The sequence below is a fragment of the Vipera berus genome (assembly GCF_964194415.1).
Source record: "Vipera berus genome assembly, chromosome: 1".
Lineage (NCBI taxonomy): Eukaryota > Metazoa > Chordata > Lepidosauria > Squamata > Viperidae > Vipera > Vipera berus.
In genome coordinates this window covers 79,128,727-79,147,762 of record NC_138202.1, presented here as the reverse complement: position 1 = coordinate 79,147,762, position 19,036 = coordinate 79,128,727, and positions in this window count along the sequence as shown.

Sequence of the window (19,036 nt, the reverse complement as noted above, 5' to 3'; positions counted from 1 at the left end):
ACTTCCTTTTTCTTCCAAGTCGTGTGATCTAGAGCTAAGGTTAGCTAAAATTACTGAAAAAGTAATGTGTTTTACATGCTTTCCCTACCTGGTTTTTCTAAACCAATTATGAGAGAAGGTTAGGTCCCAGTGCTTAATATATTAATCTATTGGGGAGGGGGCTGTTTTAATTTGTGTTGATTTTAAGACCATTTTAGTCTGGCTTGTCTTGTGATTTTATGTTTTATTTTGTATTGAGGGGTTGTGTTTGGGTTTGGGGTTTGGGGGAGGGTGTTATATGCTGCCCAGAATCCATTGAGTTTGGGCAGCTATAAAAAGTTTGAATAAACAAACATAAATAAAACTTCTCTAGGAAAACACTGAGGTCAAACAATACTTGTTCATGTTATGCGTGATTATTTTATGCTATGGATATGAATTGATTATCATTTGTTTCAAACCTAGTGAACCAGTGATTTAATCCAGAAATTACCACTGACACAGTTGCTGCTTTTTTTTTTTACTTTTTTGTGGCAGCCCTAAGAAAGCCTCACACACACACACACACACACACACACAAACAATACAAACGCAAAACTGCAGGGACTTGTCAGAAGACTATGTCTCTCATAAATGTCTATGTAGATACTTGGTCAACCAGGACATGGTTGTCTCAAAAGTGCTTTTTCAAAATGCAGCTGGGTTTATTTGTTTGCTTGTTTGTTTGCCTTTTGAAAAAGCACCTTTGAGATGTGGCTATCATAGTTAATCACATCAGAATCAGAGGAAAACTGCAATGTCTACATGTGTGTGTTTCCTGTACAGTGCCTGCTTAATCACAGGAGCTAGGAAAAGACACATAAAGGCAAGTTTTCCTTCTCTTTTTTCCTGTCACAGCATGGATTCCCCCCCCCCAAAAAAAATGGTAGTGAAACAGGCAGCAACAGAAAAAAGCGGAAGACTTGAACCACCACGGGGTCAATGATTTGCCTTCTGCTGAGTGATGGACCTTTGCCGACATCGAGCTGTATCAGTCCTCTGCTCTATGCCTATTAGCAGCAAGATAGAATGCAAACGTTAAGGGAATAATTAAAAAAGCTTAATATTACTAACGTTAATGATAGTCAAGGTTGTGAATCTAATACTGTGATAAAAGACAAAGAAGAGTCACTTACTAGATTCACCAGTCACACAATTACGAGAGCCATCTTCTCTCAAAGATGGTAATGCCTTTCTGTTCCTTGAAACTTTGTTTTCGAAGAGCTGCTGGAAAGTGCTGACTATTTCCTATCCTTTTTCTCTGGGTAGACATTTTGGTGAATTCAGCAAGTTTTTCAGGGTTCGCAAAACATTGCATGCATCTAAAATGAGGGTGGTTCCTCATCACAGGAAGTAACACAGTGTAACTGTATAAAGCTGTCCGGTGACCTTCTCATTATAGAGAGATTTGGCCATTTCTGAAATGTAATTTCTTTTTTTATCTTTTGTTATGTCCACCTTTATTGAGTGTTAATAAATTATCTTTCCACTTCCTATTCCCTGGGATATTCGTGCAGTTTTCTGACTTTAACTCTGCTATGTTAGCAGGCCTAGAAGACTTAATGAAAATTCTATTGTTGGAAGAAACTTTGGTGCAACCAGAAGCAAATATCCTCAGCTTGGTCATACAAAGCACTTTTAAGTCAGTCATGACCATCTTTCACTAAATCAATAATTTAGATGAGGGAATCTAAAGGGAACTCATCCAATTTGCAGATGACACCAAGCTGGCAGGAGTAGCCACACCCCAGAAGATAGGCTCAAGATACAGATGGATCTGGACAGACTTGAACACTGGGCCCTATCTAACAAAATGAAATTCACTTGTGAGAAAAGTAAGGTTCTACATTTATGCGAGAAAAACCAAATATACAGGTATAGAATAGGTGGTATCTGGCTCAATAGTACTAACAGTGAGAAGAATCTTAGAATCCTAGTTGACAATGACTTAAATATGAGCCAGCAGTGTGCTGCAGCTGCCAAAAAAGTCAACACAATTCTAGGTTGCATTAACAGAGAGATAGAATCAAGATCACGTGTAGTGTTAATAACACTTTATAATGCCTTGGTAAGGCCACACTTGGAAAACTGAATCCAGTTTTGGTCACCACAATATAAAAAAACGATGTTGAGACTCTAGATAGAATGCAGAGAGGTGCAACAAAGATGATCAGGGGATTGGAGGCTAAAACATATGAAGAATGGTTTCAGGAATTGGGTATATCTAATTTAATAAAAAGAAGGACTAGGGGCAACATGATAGTAATGTTCCAATATCTAAGTGAAGAAGAGGGCAGGGTCAAAGCACTCAAAGGCAGGACCAGAAGCAATGATGGAAAATAATCAAGGAGAGAAGCAACCTTGAACTAAGGAGAAATTTTATAACAGTTATAACACTCAGTGGAAGGATTTGCCTCCAGAAGTTGTGGGTGCTCCAACATCCACAATTCTAATACTCTCTAAGAAGATTTGGACAACCATTTGTCTGAAGTTGTATAGGGTTTCCTGCCTGAGCAGAGGGTTAGACTAGAACACCTTCAGGGTCCCTTCCAATTCTGTTATTCTATTAAAATAAACAAAAGGATATATTCTTATCCATCAGTCATATATCATGCTCCCTCCATCCCAATGTTTAGAACAGCCCCCAACAGCAATCCCTATAATTTGTTTTTGGATCTATGGCTTCTTATAAATAACAAGCTCGGTTGATCAAGAGAAAATGTGTACATGGAAATGGGGATCCATCCATCCCTCGGCAGGACTGCACTCAACATTTTCCAAATGCTCAGTGGAACGCTATGATTACAACCTGTGTACCTTGGCTCTTTACTTAAGAAGACATAGTTCCCTAAATTACAAGATTAACATCATTCAAAGAGTTTACTTGTTCTGCAACTCTAATTAAAAAAAATCAAAAGATGGAAAAACCTGTTCTCATTGAAGGTTCCCATCCAGAAACTTCTTTAACCTACATGTTTGAATTACTAATAATCTATTTGGATGCCTGAGCATCACTGGGCTGGGTATGGAGAGTGATATTAACTCTTTGGCTCCTGTATTATTTTTATGAGCTCAGTCTCATCTTCTTTGGGAAAGATAGAAGCTTTCAGAGTAGTAATTTTCATCAAGAAAATTATGGAAAGTCAAACAATTCCAAGGTTGCTTTCTGCTACTTACATGTAGACACTGCGTTACAGGTTTTGCTATGAATCTTAAGAATGGTGATTCCCATGGGTGTTCCTCTGATTAGAATAGATGTTCAGTAAAACTCAACTTTCACTTAAAAATAAAAATGAATGCTTTGGCCAGTACTATAAAAAGAAGAGCCTGGGAACCAGACTTCTGTTGTCAAACTATTTTCCAGAATTATACTTTACTTCCTGAATGTGTGTGGCTTCTAATTCCCTGATTGATTTTTGACAAGTATACTCGGCTCTAATTCCTGGATTTGTCTAGATGGAACCTTGGTGATTGGTTTTGTTTTTCCTTAGCTCTTGCATTCCTGCTCCATGGTGAGATTTATAGTTACAGTAAACATCTTTGATCTACATCTGCACTTGTAATTGGTAGCATAGGATGTGGAGTTATGGGAACTATCTGCAGATTTGCAGGTAAAGTAGCCAGAAGACTAGAGAAAAAGGCAATTAGCAGAAGGGATGAGTAATGGTGATGGGGTGGAGGAAGATTTCCCTCACATTTTAACTGCTGATAATTATGTACATAGTAATAATTACGTACTATGTGGAATTACAATTTTATCTGACCAGGCTGCAAAAGTTTAAGGCCAACAAAACTAAAGGGCTCTTCTTATACACAATGGACTGTTTATCAGGTGGAATAACAGAACCATGAAAGCCTGGCAGAGTATCTCTTTGCCCCCTCTTATACCAAGCAGAATCAAAGTGGAGTTATCCTGAGTTTCTTTCTCATCCCCAGGCCTAAATTGACAATTATTTAATGGTTCTTGCATTAATTCTTCAAAGCTTACCTTCATACTCTAGTAGTTAGTATGTATCCTGATGAATTTAACTATTGTCCACTGTGGACAATTCAAAAGTCAGCCTATAGGCACGCCTTTTCCTTGAGAGATTTTATTCCAAAATCAATCACAGGCTTAAAAATTAACTCCTTCCTTCCCGTTTGCTTAAATTCAATGCAACAAAATGTTGCCTTTTCTCTCAAGTTTCTTTTGTATGGAACCTCTGTTTGTAGAAGGGATAAGGCAAAGAAATGGTAGGGCTAAGAAAAATAGCAGGCAAGTTTGATTTCAAGTCACCAGAGAAAGTTCTTTAGTAGCCAGCCAGCTTGCCTCCCATGCAGCTAATACTAATTGCAAATGGCAGGCAGCTGTCTTATGATCTTGAGCTGCACTGCTGATCTGTGCTATTCAGATGAGCCCTGGCAGATGATGGCAGTTCATGCTTGACTGTCATTGCTCACTCGCTGATTAGTTCTGGAGGTTTCTCCTCTACCCTGAGTCTGCATTTGATTGTTCTCCCCCAGACATTAGTGTTTTGCTAGAGCAGCATCTTTTCTATGGGCAGTATCCTGCCTTGGTTCTCATTTAATCTAAATGGAGGCTCATTATCCTCCCAATATGTTTCTTTTCAGTCTTTACAATTAGCCTTCTTTTCTAGGTGTAGGCTTGGAATTGCAACTGCTCGAAGCAAAGACATTGTTGAAACTTGGCAAGCAAGCTTGTTTGCCAAGGTGCTGATACAGAAATTGCTGTGATTTTACATGTGCTTTACACATATATGCACGTACACAATAGCTTGTGTAGCTGGGCTAAAAATAAATACAGAAAATATAGAACTTATCTAGAAACATACATGAAAAACATAACTTTCCTAACCATTGAGCCTTGGTGGAGCAGTGGGCTAATACCTCCTTAAGTAACACCAGCTGCCTGCAATTAGTGCAGGTTCGCATCCCACCAGGCTCAAGGTTGACTCAGCCTTCCATCCTTCCGAGGTAGGTAAAATGAAAACCCAGATTTTGGGGGCAATAAGCTGACTTTGTAATAATGCCGCTTGGGGGGGGGGGGCTAATAAGCAGGCATATACATAGAATGAAGGCTATTGCTAAGCACATTGGTTTGTGCTTAAATTGTAAGCCGCCCTGAGTCTTCGGAGAAGGGCGAGATATAAATGGGATTAAAATAAAAATAAATAAAATAAATTGTTTTCTTAGGGAGATTGATATTGATGGACTTTTGGCAGACGTGTTCCTCTAACAGTAGATTGGCTTCTTTTTCTTGTCTTGACTAAAATTTCTATGATAGACTGCTGCTTAAATATCATGGGCCGAACTAATTCTACTACTGAGGAACATAACTTGGAGCAAAGATGCTGGCCTTCTGAAAATTAGGTATAACTCTCTGTTTCTCCCAGAACACTTAAATTGGTTGGGAGAACTGTAATTAACCTGGGACTGAAACAAGAACAGCTTGATAAGTTAAACCCCAAATTTTCAATTGCACTTCTAAATGAATAGAAGCTAATCCAAGGCCTGTAATATGGATCCTACTGACTGTCAGTGCGCATTTGGGCTTTGATATCACTTGAAGGTTCCTAATAGTCTTTAAATGTAGCTCCATGTAGAGTGCAAGACAGTAATCTAAGTGAAAAATGATGGTGGCATGTACCACAAAAGCAAGTTCCTCATGTCGAGGGCAGTAACTAGTACACCAGGCAGAGATGGACAAAAGCCACCCTGGGTATAGCTTCCATTGGCTGATCCATTAGGAACCAGGAATTCAGGAATACCCCCAAGTCATAGACTGACTCCAAGCATAGTGCAACTCCATGCAGAGTTGCTGCTGGACCAGTAAGGGAACTGCAATATATAGGCAGTCAATGTTGCTAAGGTTCAGTGTTGACTTCTTATCCACCCAGAGACTCCACCTTCCAGGTACTGGGACAAGACTTCGACAGCATCTCCAGTGAGACCTGGAATAATGGTGTAAAGCTGGGTACCATCAGCATGCTGATGACACTTAAGCCTAAACTGCTGGATAATCTCTCCCAGTGCCTCCAAGCAGACATAAAATAACAGAAGGGAGTTAACGACCCTTGTGGAAATCTACAAGAATTCTACTGATGTATTTTCCCTTCCCATTCTTGTATTTTTCACTGCTTAGAAAACTTTGGAATGGAGCAATTTCTAACTCTTATGTAGTCGATACAAATTTTAAAATAATAGTTATTCTTGATGCATAAAGTATTTTCAAACATAGAGATTTGCTTCATACACATTTTTAATAAAAGCTTATGCTTGTTCTTTAATATTTACAGATAATGAAAGAACAGACCTGTGTATCATGAGACCTTAAAGATGTTTCATAATAAGAAAGGCTTAGCACATACAACCTCACATCTTGTAAACCATGACCTGTAAATGCGGTAAGATATTTTTTTTATACCTGACTGGGAAGTGGATGAAACTGAGCTTTTTGATGTTTCTTACAGTATTTGAACCAAGTTAAATAAGATCAAGCACTTTTCTAGTATGGTGGGTAGCAATGCTTGAGGTATAACACCAATGAAATTTACAAGAGCTGTTTTGCAAAAAAAAAAAAAGCTTATTTTCTCAGGGACTAGGGAAATGGCAGGAAACCATGAGTATCGCAAAGTGTGATGAATTAATTTGTTTGTCAGTATAGCATGGCAAGAATTGTCCAAGGACTATCTCATGAACAGAGGTAGAATCCTATATGTGCTGCCAAGGTAAAATAAGGATAATGTCGCTTGGATTGCAACAAGCATTTGTGAAGCTGAACACATAAAACATCATACAAGTTGATAGAATCTGTTAATCCTCCTATATAGTTTTTTTCCCTTCACGTCTGTACAAACTCTGTGAAGTAGTTTGTCTATCATCCAAAAAGAAGAGCTTCTAAAAGGCAAGCTGTTGGAGCTGATTTGAGATGAGATTCAGTGTGTGTGTGTGTGTGTGTGTGTGTGTGTGTGTATGGCTCAGTGGGTTAGGACGCTGAGCTTGTCGATCAGAAGGTTGGCAGTTTGGTGGGTCGAATCCCGAGTGCCGCGTAACAGAGTGAACGCCTGTTACTCGCCCCAGCTTCTGCCAACCTAGCAGTTTGAAAGCATGTAAAAATGCAAGTAGAAAAATAGGGACCACTGCGGTGGGAGGGTAACAGCGTTCCGTGCACCTTTGGCATCTAGTCATGCCGGTCACATGACCACGGAGATGTCCTCGGACAAGCGCTGGCTCTTCAGCTTTGAAATGGAGATGAGCACCGGCCCCTAGAGTTGGAAACAACTAGCACGCATGTGCGGGGGAACCTTTATCTTTACCTAATAACTATAAAAATATGAATCCCGGGCATATCTGTACAGCAGTATAAAATCCTCAAACTCTGGGATGAAAACAAAACAGCTGTTTATTGTTAAAATAATAAAAAACAATAAAGACAACTATTTACAACCTAAAATAATCTTAGCTTTCGCTGGTCCACTGCCAGCATCATCACAGTGAGTGTTTGGGGTGGGTAGTTTGTTTATAAATCCTGTTGACTCAGTGCTCTGCCCATTGATCATGTAACGGGGCTGCCCGTCCTAGCTAATGTACTGTAATTGCTTTGTCCCGCATCTCCTTGCGCGTATTCCCATCTTGCTACTTTCTTTCCTCCTGTTGGCCCTTTCTTTGCCCTTCCTATTCCTATGCCAGGAGAGGGGGTACAGCAAAGAAAGGCAGGACTGACAGGAGTAGGAAGGGCAAAGAAAGGAGCAATAGGAGGAAAGAAAGGAGCAAGATGGGAATACGTACAAGGATATGCGGGACAATTAAAGGGAGTCATTTTGATGGTGAAATGTCTTATCAGCTTGAGAGAGACCGACTGGTGGAAGAACAATGGCAACAAGTTGACTAGCTTTTATAGGAAGAGGGTGGGAAAGATGACTACCTGCCTTCCAAGGATTTAGACTGTCACTATGCCTACACACACACACACACACACATACATTTTAAATGTGGCATTTTTGAAAGATAAATTGATGAATAGAAACTGCATGGCCTTCTATGACTAAGTTCTGGAGGAGAAAGCTGATATGGCATACTTCTTAGTGATTTGCCTGTAGAAAGACTGAGGGAGGCATATGCCTATTAGAAAGTGGCATTTAGAGACCTTTCTCCTATTTTGCTATGTCTGCTAGTTCTGATGCTTGTTCTTGAGGATTATGGACCAAGACAGAATGGGAACATTGTTTAGAAATGACCCATCCTTCTGCAAAACAGTTTCCTATAGAAGTTAGCCAAATGATTTTGGGTGTAATTGTGGAAATCCCCAATACTGGTAGTTCTAGATAGTCTTGAGACCATCATAACAGGAGTAGCCCCAAATTCTCCCATCTTCTCCACAGCTCCTGCAATCAAAAACTGTTCTAAGAGTTTCCAAACCCTCTGAAGCATATTTTCAAGAGAATCAATTTCAATAAAGGGTGACATTCCAATTTTTAAAATCTTTAACATACTATTACTGTTTTTATGCAAAGCTGCTAGGGCAATGGGGGAGGGGGAGGGAAAGTTACCATTATTTTGACTAGTAAAAATTACTTACTTGTGACTTAATTTTCTTTTTTAGGATGACCCCGTTACAAGACATAAAAACTATTATGTCCTAAATTGCTTTGCTGATCAGTTTCTTATGTTTTTTACAGCTGTGTGAGAAGCAGGGAAGAAGTACTTCATCTACCAGCTGCATCATGTGAGAATTATGGAGAAGACAGCATGAGAGTGTGAGATGAGGATGGCCAAGGATCTGGTAGTTATGATGAGACTTTACAAGATTCAGTGGGTCAGGAGGATTCATAGCTGTGGTGACTGGTGCCAAAGATAGCAGAAGCTTGTGTAAGGATGATAATAAACAGTTTCACCAAAATGCTTCTTCATACTTAGTCTGGAGCTATATCTGCCGAGCAAAGGGAATTCTCTGGTGTGTTGAATTCTCTCAAATAAGCTCTTTGCCCTTTCACATTTCTTTAATGCAGAACTAGTTGCTTTATGGAAAGAAATGAACTTTCCCAAGACTTAGTAGAGAGAGAATGAGCCTTTTTCATGGCTTCCCTTGGAAAATAAATTAGCTGTTATTATTTCAATTATCATTTTTTTTACTATAGTTTCCTTGGACAGGGGCAAAGAATAATTTGCATTGGTCATCCTAAATATAAATATCCAACATGATTTCTCTGGTAGTGTCATAAGCACATAAGTTACAAAATATGCACTTGTAGATTTTCTTTATCATTGTTTTTTGGCCCTGGGATTTAGTGTTTTCAATGGAGGAGAATATTTGTAGTTTAGGGCTGAACTATGGAATCCTTAGTGCTCTTTGAGCTTCCTATAGACATTTTATTAGCTGATTAGGCAACATCTTCAGTGCTAGAAGGAAGCAAGGTTTTCTCTCTATTTATATACTGTGGCTTGTCTTATCAGTGTTGGTGGGGCTGTTTTCTTCTTGGTAGTTTCTTGATTAGGCTGTTGTTTACTGATTGATTATCTGAGTAGATAGTTCCTTGTTTGGGGTGTTGCTTACTGCTTGATTGTTGGTTTGGTGTTAATCCTGGTGCTAATCCTTGTTTACCTGGATGTTGATTGCTGGCAAGGAGGTGTTTTGGTCTTTTTTATTCCTTAAGTAAATCAAAAGACCTAGTCTCCCCAAGAAGAGGGAAAAAACCTCAAGTCATCTACGGAGTATAGGATCTGTAACAATAGGACAGTAGGACAGACAGGCAGAAGTCTAGCAGAGTGCATTCATGAACACCCATTAGCAGTCACAAGACATGATGAAAACTCCTTAATTAGACAGACTTAAAACCATAGTTTCAACTAGGAAGTTGAGAGCATCCTAGACCAAGATAAATCCAAAAATGTTAGGGAACTGCTATAAGCTTGGTACTCAAGACAAATGAGCCATTAAAAAGCACATAGAAATAAACAACATTTACACATAATTCAAAAGAGACAATGAGAAAACAAAAAAAAAAGGAAATAAAAAGACTAGGACACCTCCTCTCCAGAAATCAGCAGTATGTAACTGAGAATTGTTCCTGGCTATTTAATCCATTTAGACCTAGAATCTGCCACCATCATATGGATGCTTAAAGGCACTCAGCCTTCCTGAACTTCCCTTACAATTCATGATTTTATGATTCTTCTGCAAGAGAGCACCTGCTTTTTTCAGCCTTCTCATTTGACTGCCTTTTTCATAATTGGAGAATGGATGGGTTAATTCAGTCCACATTTCGATATTTTGGCAGAAAAAGCAAACTACTGATTTCTGTAACAACTACTAAGAGTAAACCAATAAAATGGTTTGGCTAAAATTTAACAACTGGCAGTTTAGATTACTGGCTAGCTATACATTTCAGTGAAGGAGAGGAAATAATAATATAAAGAAAATTAAATAGTGTTGGTAATGCAGCTAAAGACATAAGGTGATAACTAGAATAGAATGGAATAGAGTTGGAAGGGACCTCGGAGGTCTTCTAGTCCAGCCCCCTGCTCAAGCAGGAGAACCTACACCATTTCAGACAAGTGACTGTCCAGTCTCTTCTTAAAAACCTCCAGTGATGAAGCGCCCATGATTTCTGAAGGCAAGCTGTTCCACTGGTTAATTGTCCTCTGTTACAAAGTTTGTTCTTAATTCCAGGTTTCTTCTCTCTTTGGTCAGTTTCTAATCATTGTTTCTTGTCCTGCCCTCTGGTGCTTTGGAGAATAGTTTGATGCCCTCTTCTTTGTGGCAGCCCCTCAATTACTGGAATACTGCTATTATGTCACCCCCATTTCTTCTTTTCTTTGGACTAGCCAAACCCAAGTCCTGCAGCCATTCTTCATATGTTTTAGTCCCCATGCCTTTGATCATTATAGTTGCTCTCCTCTGAACTTTTTCCAAAGTCTCAACATCTTTTTTGTAGTATACTATGGTGACCAAAATTGGTTGCAGTATTCCAGGTGTGGTCTTACTAGAATTTTATAAAGCGGTTTAATACCTCGCATGATCTTGATTCTATGCCTGTGTTTATACAACCCCTGTTTCTTCTTTTCTTTAGACTAGCCAAACCCAAGTCCTGCAGCCATTCTTCATATGTTTTAGTCCCCAGGCCTTTGATCATTTTAGTTGTTCTTCTCTCAACTTTCCCCAAAGTCTCAACATCTTTTTTGTAGTATAGTATGGTGTCCAAAATTGGTTGCAGTATTCTGGGTGTGGTCTTACTATGGTTTTATAAAGTGGTACTAATACCTCACATGATCTTGATTCTATGCCTGTGTTTATACACCCAGGATTGTATTAGTTTTTATGAATTATTTTCTTTTCCACCTAACTTTGGAGGGTTGCACATTGATGTTTATTAAGGGTGCCCCTTTAAATAAAGGAAGTGCTCATCTTGGCCCATTTTATTCAAGACTTTGGAGCTGTGTGCTCATGATGTGACCAGCCCACTGGTATGGCCTTATGCAGGAAGTGCCATTGGCTCCAAAATTCTCCATCTTGCAGAAATGGCTGACGATGGAAGGCAGTGAGTGTGGGGTGGGGTATAATTTTTTTTTAAAATTCCATTTATATCCCGCCCTTCTCCGAAGACTCAGGGCGGCTTACAAACTTAGCAGTAGCCTTCATTCTATGTATATGCCTGCTTATTAGGGCTTTCACACCACCCCCCCAAGCGGCATTATTACAAAGTCAGCTTAATTGCCCCCAACAATGTAATAAATAATGGTAAAGTTCTTACTCAATGTGGGGTTACAGGTAGTCCTCAACTTCAACGGTCTATTTAGTGACGTTCAAGGTTATAGCAGCCCTGAAAAAAGTGATTTATGATCATTTTTCCAAATTTTGACCATTGCAGCATCCCCATGGTCACATAATCAAAATTTAAATGCTGGGCAACTGACTCATATTTATGACAGTTTCAATGTCGTGGGCTCACATGGTCTACCTTTTGCAATCTTTTGACAAGCAAAGCCAATGGAGAAGCTGGATTCACTAAACAACTATGTTACCAACTTAACAATTGCAACGGTTCACTTAACAACTGTTTTGCTTAGCAACAGAAATTTTGGGCTCAGTTGTGGTCCTAAGTCAAGGACTACCTGTTGTTAGACTATGATGCTGCTGTAAAAATTCTCTTGCCATTAGTAGAGTGCTTTATTATTATTTTTTGTGTGGCAATTATGTAGATCAATATAAAGTGGACTGTGTTAGTAAATTAAATGTTTGGTTATTATATTTTATATGGTGCATTTTATTTTATTGAAATGTATTTATACAATGGGAACACCACCTGCAGATGACCAAGACATGTCCATACATTAATCATTTCTGAGTTAGTTTGTTGATGAAGTATTAGATCTTGGAAAGTTAGTGTACGTTTTATGGAGTCCTTTCCCAGTACACCTGTCTAATACACAGGATCCTTCGAGCAGAAAAGTTTCCACTCCAGAATAACAAATTCTGCAGCATTTTTGCCTGTCACACAGCTTTTAAAAGCACAAGAACCCTGCTAGGAAAATTGTACATCAATCCATCCATCTCTCTATCCGTAGGGATTTAACTACTCTCAATTAACTTTTATTTCCTACGATAGACCTTTCTGTTCTAGACAGAATACCAAATGGATGGCTGTAGAAATTGAATAAAAAAATAAAAATAAAAATATGGTCTACAGAGAAATAACACTCTAAAATAAAGTGAGTTTTTAAAAACAGGGCGTGTGGGGAGGAAACAGGATGGGAATTTATTTGCCATAACTAATTATGCTACCTGTTCTCTACCTCTTTCTTAGACCTCTTATTGTATACATTTCAACATACGCATATAGCTGAGTGCATCACTAAGCAGGGGAAAGGGAAGCAACATTAGGCAGAAGTATCTGATTATGGGAAATGATTTTTACAGACCTGGAGGAAAAGGAGGGAGGTGCTTAGTGGCAATCCTGGCCATTGTTATGGCCTCAAAAGAACAATTAGATAAGAACCACCCAACTTTCTGCTAGTCTTTACAATCCTAAAGAGCTGGGGGAAATCAGAAATTTTGCTTAAGTCTCTTTAAACCCTCCTTGTTGTTAGGAATTGAACCTTCAGATGTGTCTAAATACAGAAATGGATTCAAAAATTTACTTTTAATGGAAATAAGCACAATCAATCCTTGCAGCTCACCTGAACACTTTCATGCAGCATTTTAGAGACCTATCAGATTGCCAAAATGGCAATCCGGATGATTTTTTTTTTAAAAAAATCTGTGTTTAATTCAGCCAGTGTGACTCAGAGGTTGAGGGTCTAAGGAGTGCTCAGTGGTTGCCACCCACAACTATTCCATCTTTGGTATTTTCTGTGGATTTCCTATCTTTGTTTATTCAGCTACTATCTCTGCTAAAGGTTTCGAACAGAGGCTAGGTGTTCATCTACCAGAGATGCTGATAAATGGGGGTCTACTATCTGCACTGAGCAGAGGGAAGGACTAAAAGATCTTCCAACTCTGTAGTTTTATCATTTATGGATCTATCGTCATATTGGTGTCCTTTTGTTTGATATCTCAGCTTTCTTCTGTTTTTATTTAGACCTCATAAAATTGAGTTGTCATGGGGAGGAGCCATTGTTCCACTGCTGCCTGTATTGGAACCCCTCTGACTGGGGTTCTTGTTTATGCTCCTGATAAAATCCTACCCTTTCCCAGTCTGTTACTTTCAGTCCTTGTTTCAGGTTGATCTGAAATTTTGTCTTGTCTTAGATGACACAGAAAAATAGGTGAGATTTTGAAATGTATACGTCTGTGAGAGGTATGTGTGGATATATACACGCACTTCCATACATACGTAAATGTGTGATGAGTGAAAAAAAGTATTTATCTGTCTAAGGGCATACTGTAGGGTGAGCAATTTGATGTACTGTAGAAAACAGATGTACTCAAAACAGGAAGGAAGTCTCTCCGGAAGGTTGAAGAATGACCAAGTATTTTTCAAAAAATCTGATTTTTGTTTGAAACTAGGAAATCATGAATGAAGGCAAAAGCGTGGTAAGGGTGTCCAAAGGTCAAGAGGGTGGTTATTATTGCATGATTGTAGCCCTGTCTCTCTTTTCACATGCCACACATGGAATAAATGGAAAAAGGGAACAAGACTTCATTAGTGCAATCACACAAACTCCTGGTTTGTTTAGAATTAACCTAAACAATCACCTAGCCCCTTCACAATTTCTTTTGTTCATGGGCCTGTCCAGTGATGTCACTGCAATCTTGTGATGTTAATGCGGTCCTCAGCTTCTCTCCTGCTTCAAATAAAAGTGCCAACTACCCCACCCTAAAACTGATTTGTTCCTTAATTAAATAAATCCCATTTAGTGTACTGCTATACAAGTTGTCCATATGCAAGCATGCCTAAATTAATGCATATATGTTTCTGGTAGTGCAAAAATAGTTGTTGTTCTTTAAAAAGACAAATGGATTAAAATATTAAGAAAGATACCTAGTTGACTTGCCCTTTCACTTGCCTATCTGGGCATGTGGTGTTTACTCAAATGGCTAGAATACACTGCTCAGAGTTGCCAGCAGGCATAACGTAGCATTTGGGTTGGTGCCATGCAAGCAGACAGCTGCTGACTTGTGGGGTAGGGAGATATTTGCCAGTGGTCTACTCAGGACCCTGCTGACTGTCTCTCTTGCATGAAAGGCAAAGTATTTATTTCAGGTCATTGCACTGCTGAACTTATATTATTGTTCTTTATTTGGGCATAACCCACCAATTATATAATTAGGAAAGTAGAAATAGTGTCCTTCTAATATTTAGAATGCCAGCCAGCCATGTTCTTTCCAAGAAACTCTGATTCCATCCTGTCTTACCCAGTTTTTCAGCCTCCCTCCAAAATTGGTCAGCATCTGTCAGTCCCACTAGGTAGACAAGACCAGGAAATTAACTCTGCAGGAAGGCTAGCACTATTTTTATTGAGACTGGCTGCAATAACAGAATCTTGCAAGTCTGTGCTGTATCTCCTCCTCCTTCTTATACTCCAGTGAATTAAGGGAACATTACCTGAGGCATTTCCAAATGTTATCTCATTGATCCAGACTTTAAAAAAACAAAACTTCAGCCCCTTTTGCCGAGGTAATAGTTCTTGCATATCTCTGTCAAGGACATCTTCCATACTCACTCTATAGCACCTTACAGCTATTGAGCATCCTCAATTGTTATTGGAATGTTTTGGTTTCCTTCTCTTTTAATGTTTGTCCTTATCATTCTTGTATTTCTGCAACCCTTAGCCTTTCCTGCTGCTACCTACCTCCCTCTTCTTGTGGGCTCACGGTAGCAGTACAAGTTCGATATTAGAGCAGAAAAATATGAACATGACTTTCCTTGCCAGTTCTGTCCTACAATGAGCTGGCATGCTTAAAGTATCCTACAGGAATTCATGCTGTGTCTGGAATTCTAGTGCTGATGCTTCTGAAAATGAAATATCTGTTGGAGGGTCCGGTTCCTTATACCTGGATGTGTACTAGTCACCACTAGATCCAGAGCAAGAGATCTCTTCAATGGGAAAAATGATAATTGAAGATTATACTCCCTTTAACACCTAAAGGAAACCTCAAAGGTGCTTTTTCAAAAGGCAATTGGACTTTTTTTTCAATGAGAAAGTTGTGTTGCTTCCCACGCAAAGAAGCTTCTTCAATTCTGACTGAAATTCATTTAGTCAGAACCTGAAAAGCTTCTTGGATAAGAAGAGAAATGTCTTCCTCAAGGAAAACAAAAAAACAAAAAAAACAACAACAACCCAAAGTCCAGTTGAAAAAGCATCTTTGAATCCCCTTCAGAATCCAGTTTGTACAGGTTTTGCTCTAAGAAAATAAAGGGGAGAAACTTACTGATAGTCAGCTTCATGTAATGCTGCCTCATAACCAACTTCATTCACAGCATGACAGCAAGTCAAGCCAATTGCTTTGAAGCCATCCTCCAGCCAATTTTTTTTCACTAGTTGACTTTACTCCAATTTTCTTGACTTGGCCATTCAAGACTTGTTTAGGAAATGTGCTTTTTAAATGTGGAGTGGGACATAGAGGTAAAGCTCTATTTAAAAGGAATGGAGAATGTTCTATTGAATATGTACATAGCCCAGGAGCAGCCTAGCTATGCTATAGTTCTTAAAACACAAATGCTACAAACTGGAGGACTTAGTCGCCTTAAATAAACAAGGACACTTATTTTGAAGGGAGTATTTTGGGAAGGGGCATCTGAAAGGGAAAACAGAGGTAATTCCTTGATCACTTTTCTCTTTTTTCCACTCATCCACTAGACTGTTATAAAACTAAAATTAAAATGAAGGCCTAACATACTGAAGGGATTTTATTATGCTTAAGGTTGATGTTAGCAATATTGATATTAGTAGTGATACTTTGTAATCGTCTTTGTTTATGTGCAAGCAGCTTTGTAGGTGCTTTATATTGGGAAGTTAGTTATATAAAAACAAATGTTTCATGCTTTAGGTACAGGGGATTGCTTACATGAAAAGAGCATGGTAAGGGGAGGGGGGAAAGGAGTTATGGTGGAGCCTGGGTTGTTGTGTATGAGTCATCATCTAGGAATTATTTTTCTGTACCTTTTGGTTCCTACTACCAAGACCAGATCTCTTTGTTCTGAAGGGGTATAAAAGTTGGAAGACATCTTGGTTGTTGCCTTTATGTCTCTACCAGCCACGAAGAGAGATATGGCCACCCAACTCTATTTTGATCAAAATAAAAGTTGTTTGCTTGCTGAAACCTCGGCTCAGGAGTTTCTTTTGGCTCTTTTAAATTCCTGAGTAATGCTGGGGCAATTGTGAGGCTAAGTGTAAAACCTTACAATACCATCACTAATATGGGGTGAGAGCTACATCACAAAGACAAACAACCACAAACCAAATTCTTCCCAGCCATAGTCATCTAGTGAGGCTAATGTTTCTTAACCTCGGCAATTTTAAAATGTGCATGTAGGGAAATTCTGGGGAGTTGAAGTCCTCACATCTTAAAGTTGTTAAGGTTGAGAAACACTGATTGAAGCCATTGTTTATCCTCCTGTAGTGTCTAGACACTGGTCCTGCCTTAGTTTTCTCGCTCTACAATCACTCTTCATTGTCCTATTGGCTGGTGGAAAGTGTGCAGCTCCAGCCCAACTCCAATCATCCCTGGTAGCCTAAGCTGAGAGAAGCAGGAACATGCCTGATTCTAGACCAGGGCTTTTCAACCTTTTCACCCATTGTACCACTTTTAGGATATGGCAACATCTGAGTACCACCAGTCACCTAGCAAGGTGTCAAAAACCTGATGACCAAAAAAAGAAAGGAAAAAAGTGATGAAGTACAGGTAGTCCTCAACTTACAACAGTTTGCTTAGTGACTGTTCGAAGTTACAATGGCACTGAAAAAAGTGCCCCCAAGCTACAGCCAAGCAAGACGCCTGCCTGCCTGGCGGCGCTCTTCCTCCTGTCCGAGGTTTTCATTGTTGTGAGCATTTCGAGGATTGGCAACGGGTGGGGTGGGGTGGGGGGTGTTTGGTTTTTATTCCCCCTGTCTGTTGGGTGGTTGCAGCAGGTTTTGGTCACTTCACATGACCCTGGGATACTGTGACCATCATAAATATGAATCAGTTGCCAAGCATTTAAATGTAAATCACAAGACCCTGGAGATGCTGCAACATTCCAGCTGATCGGCGCTTCTTCTGGGCTCAGAAGCACTAAGATCAGTGCCGAGCTCCAGCTGGAGCCTGGTGCTGATCCTGGCGCTTCCACTGAGTCCTGACAGCCCTGTAGCTCCAGCCGTCTCTCGCTCAGGCTTATGCGGTGCTGCCACCAGTTCAGCTCATTCCCCTCCCCCGCTACCACTTTTCTAGGATGGTTGCGTACCACCTGCCAGGTGCCAATGTACCACAGGTGGTACCCGTACCACTGGTTGAAAAGCCCTGTTCTAGACAACAAAATGTAAAAGCAGCCCTTTAAGGCAAGCTTCAAGGCAATACCCCTGCCCCACATCCCCCAAAACTGAAACAACATAGCTTAAGGTTTTGTTTTGATTGAAGAATGTATTTCAAACCATGCTTGTGAACATCTCTCCACCCCAGTAAAACCCAACCTGAATTTTGAGCACAGATCACTTTTGCATTTAAATCATTTTGTATATTTTAGTCATTCTGCTCTATCAATTGCTAAAATATAGACAAGAAATTCTTCTGTCCTTAATGTAGACAAGTTGGTCACTATTTCCTAACTTGGACTTGTTCTGGTTATTTTCTCAAGTTTATTTACACTCTGTAAATGCCACTTTTCCTAATATATTTGTTTGTTTAGAACAAACATATATATGCCACTTACTCTCTTAGTGGCTCCTTTAAAATCCATAGATGCTACTCTAAATAAAAGTTTTGGAGGATGCTAGGAAAGCTAGTCGACTCTTTGTGATGTTGTTGTTTGTACTGTGCTGGAATCTGTACCGGCAGACCATGCCGTTGAAACAAATATTTGTCAAGAAATTTCAGTCTTCCTGGTGTTGGTCAATCTTGGTCATGCTAGTCTAAGACCAAATAAAGATTTGATTGATTGATTGATCAATTGAGCAATCAGTCTTGAGTTGAACATAAAGTGTCTCAGCAAGCAAAGTTCTTCCAATGTTGCAGACTGGGGGATGGGTGGAACACCCCACCTCCATTTATGCCGAGGTTTGTCTTTCACCAAAACTTGTACCATCTTGCACTGATTCAACAAAATAAGCCCCTCTCCCTAAAGCAGCTACTGCTGAATGCTGTATATTAAATTCAATTCCGCTGAAGCGTAATTTATTTATTTATTTATTTATTTTAATTCCATTTATATCCCGCCCTTCTCCGAAGACTCAGGGCGGCTTACAAACTTAGCAGTAGCCTTCATTCTATGTATATGCCTGCTTATTAGGGCTTTCACACACACCCCAAGCGGCATTATTACAAAGTCAACTTATTGCCCCCAACAATCTGGGTCCTCATTTTACCTACCTCGGAAGGATGGAA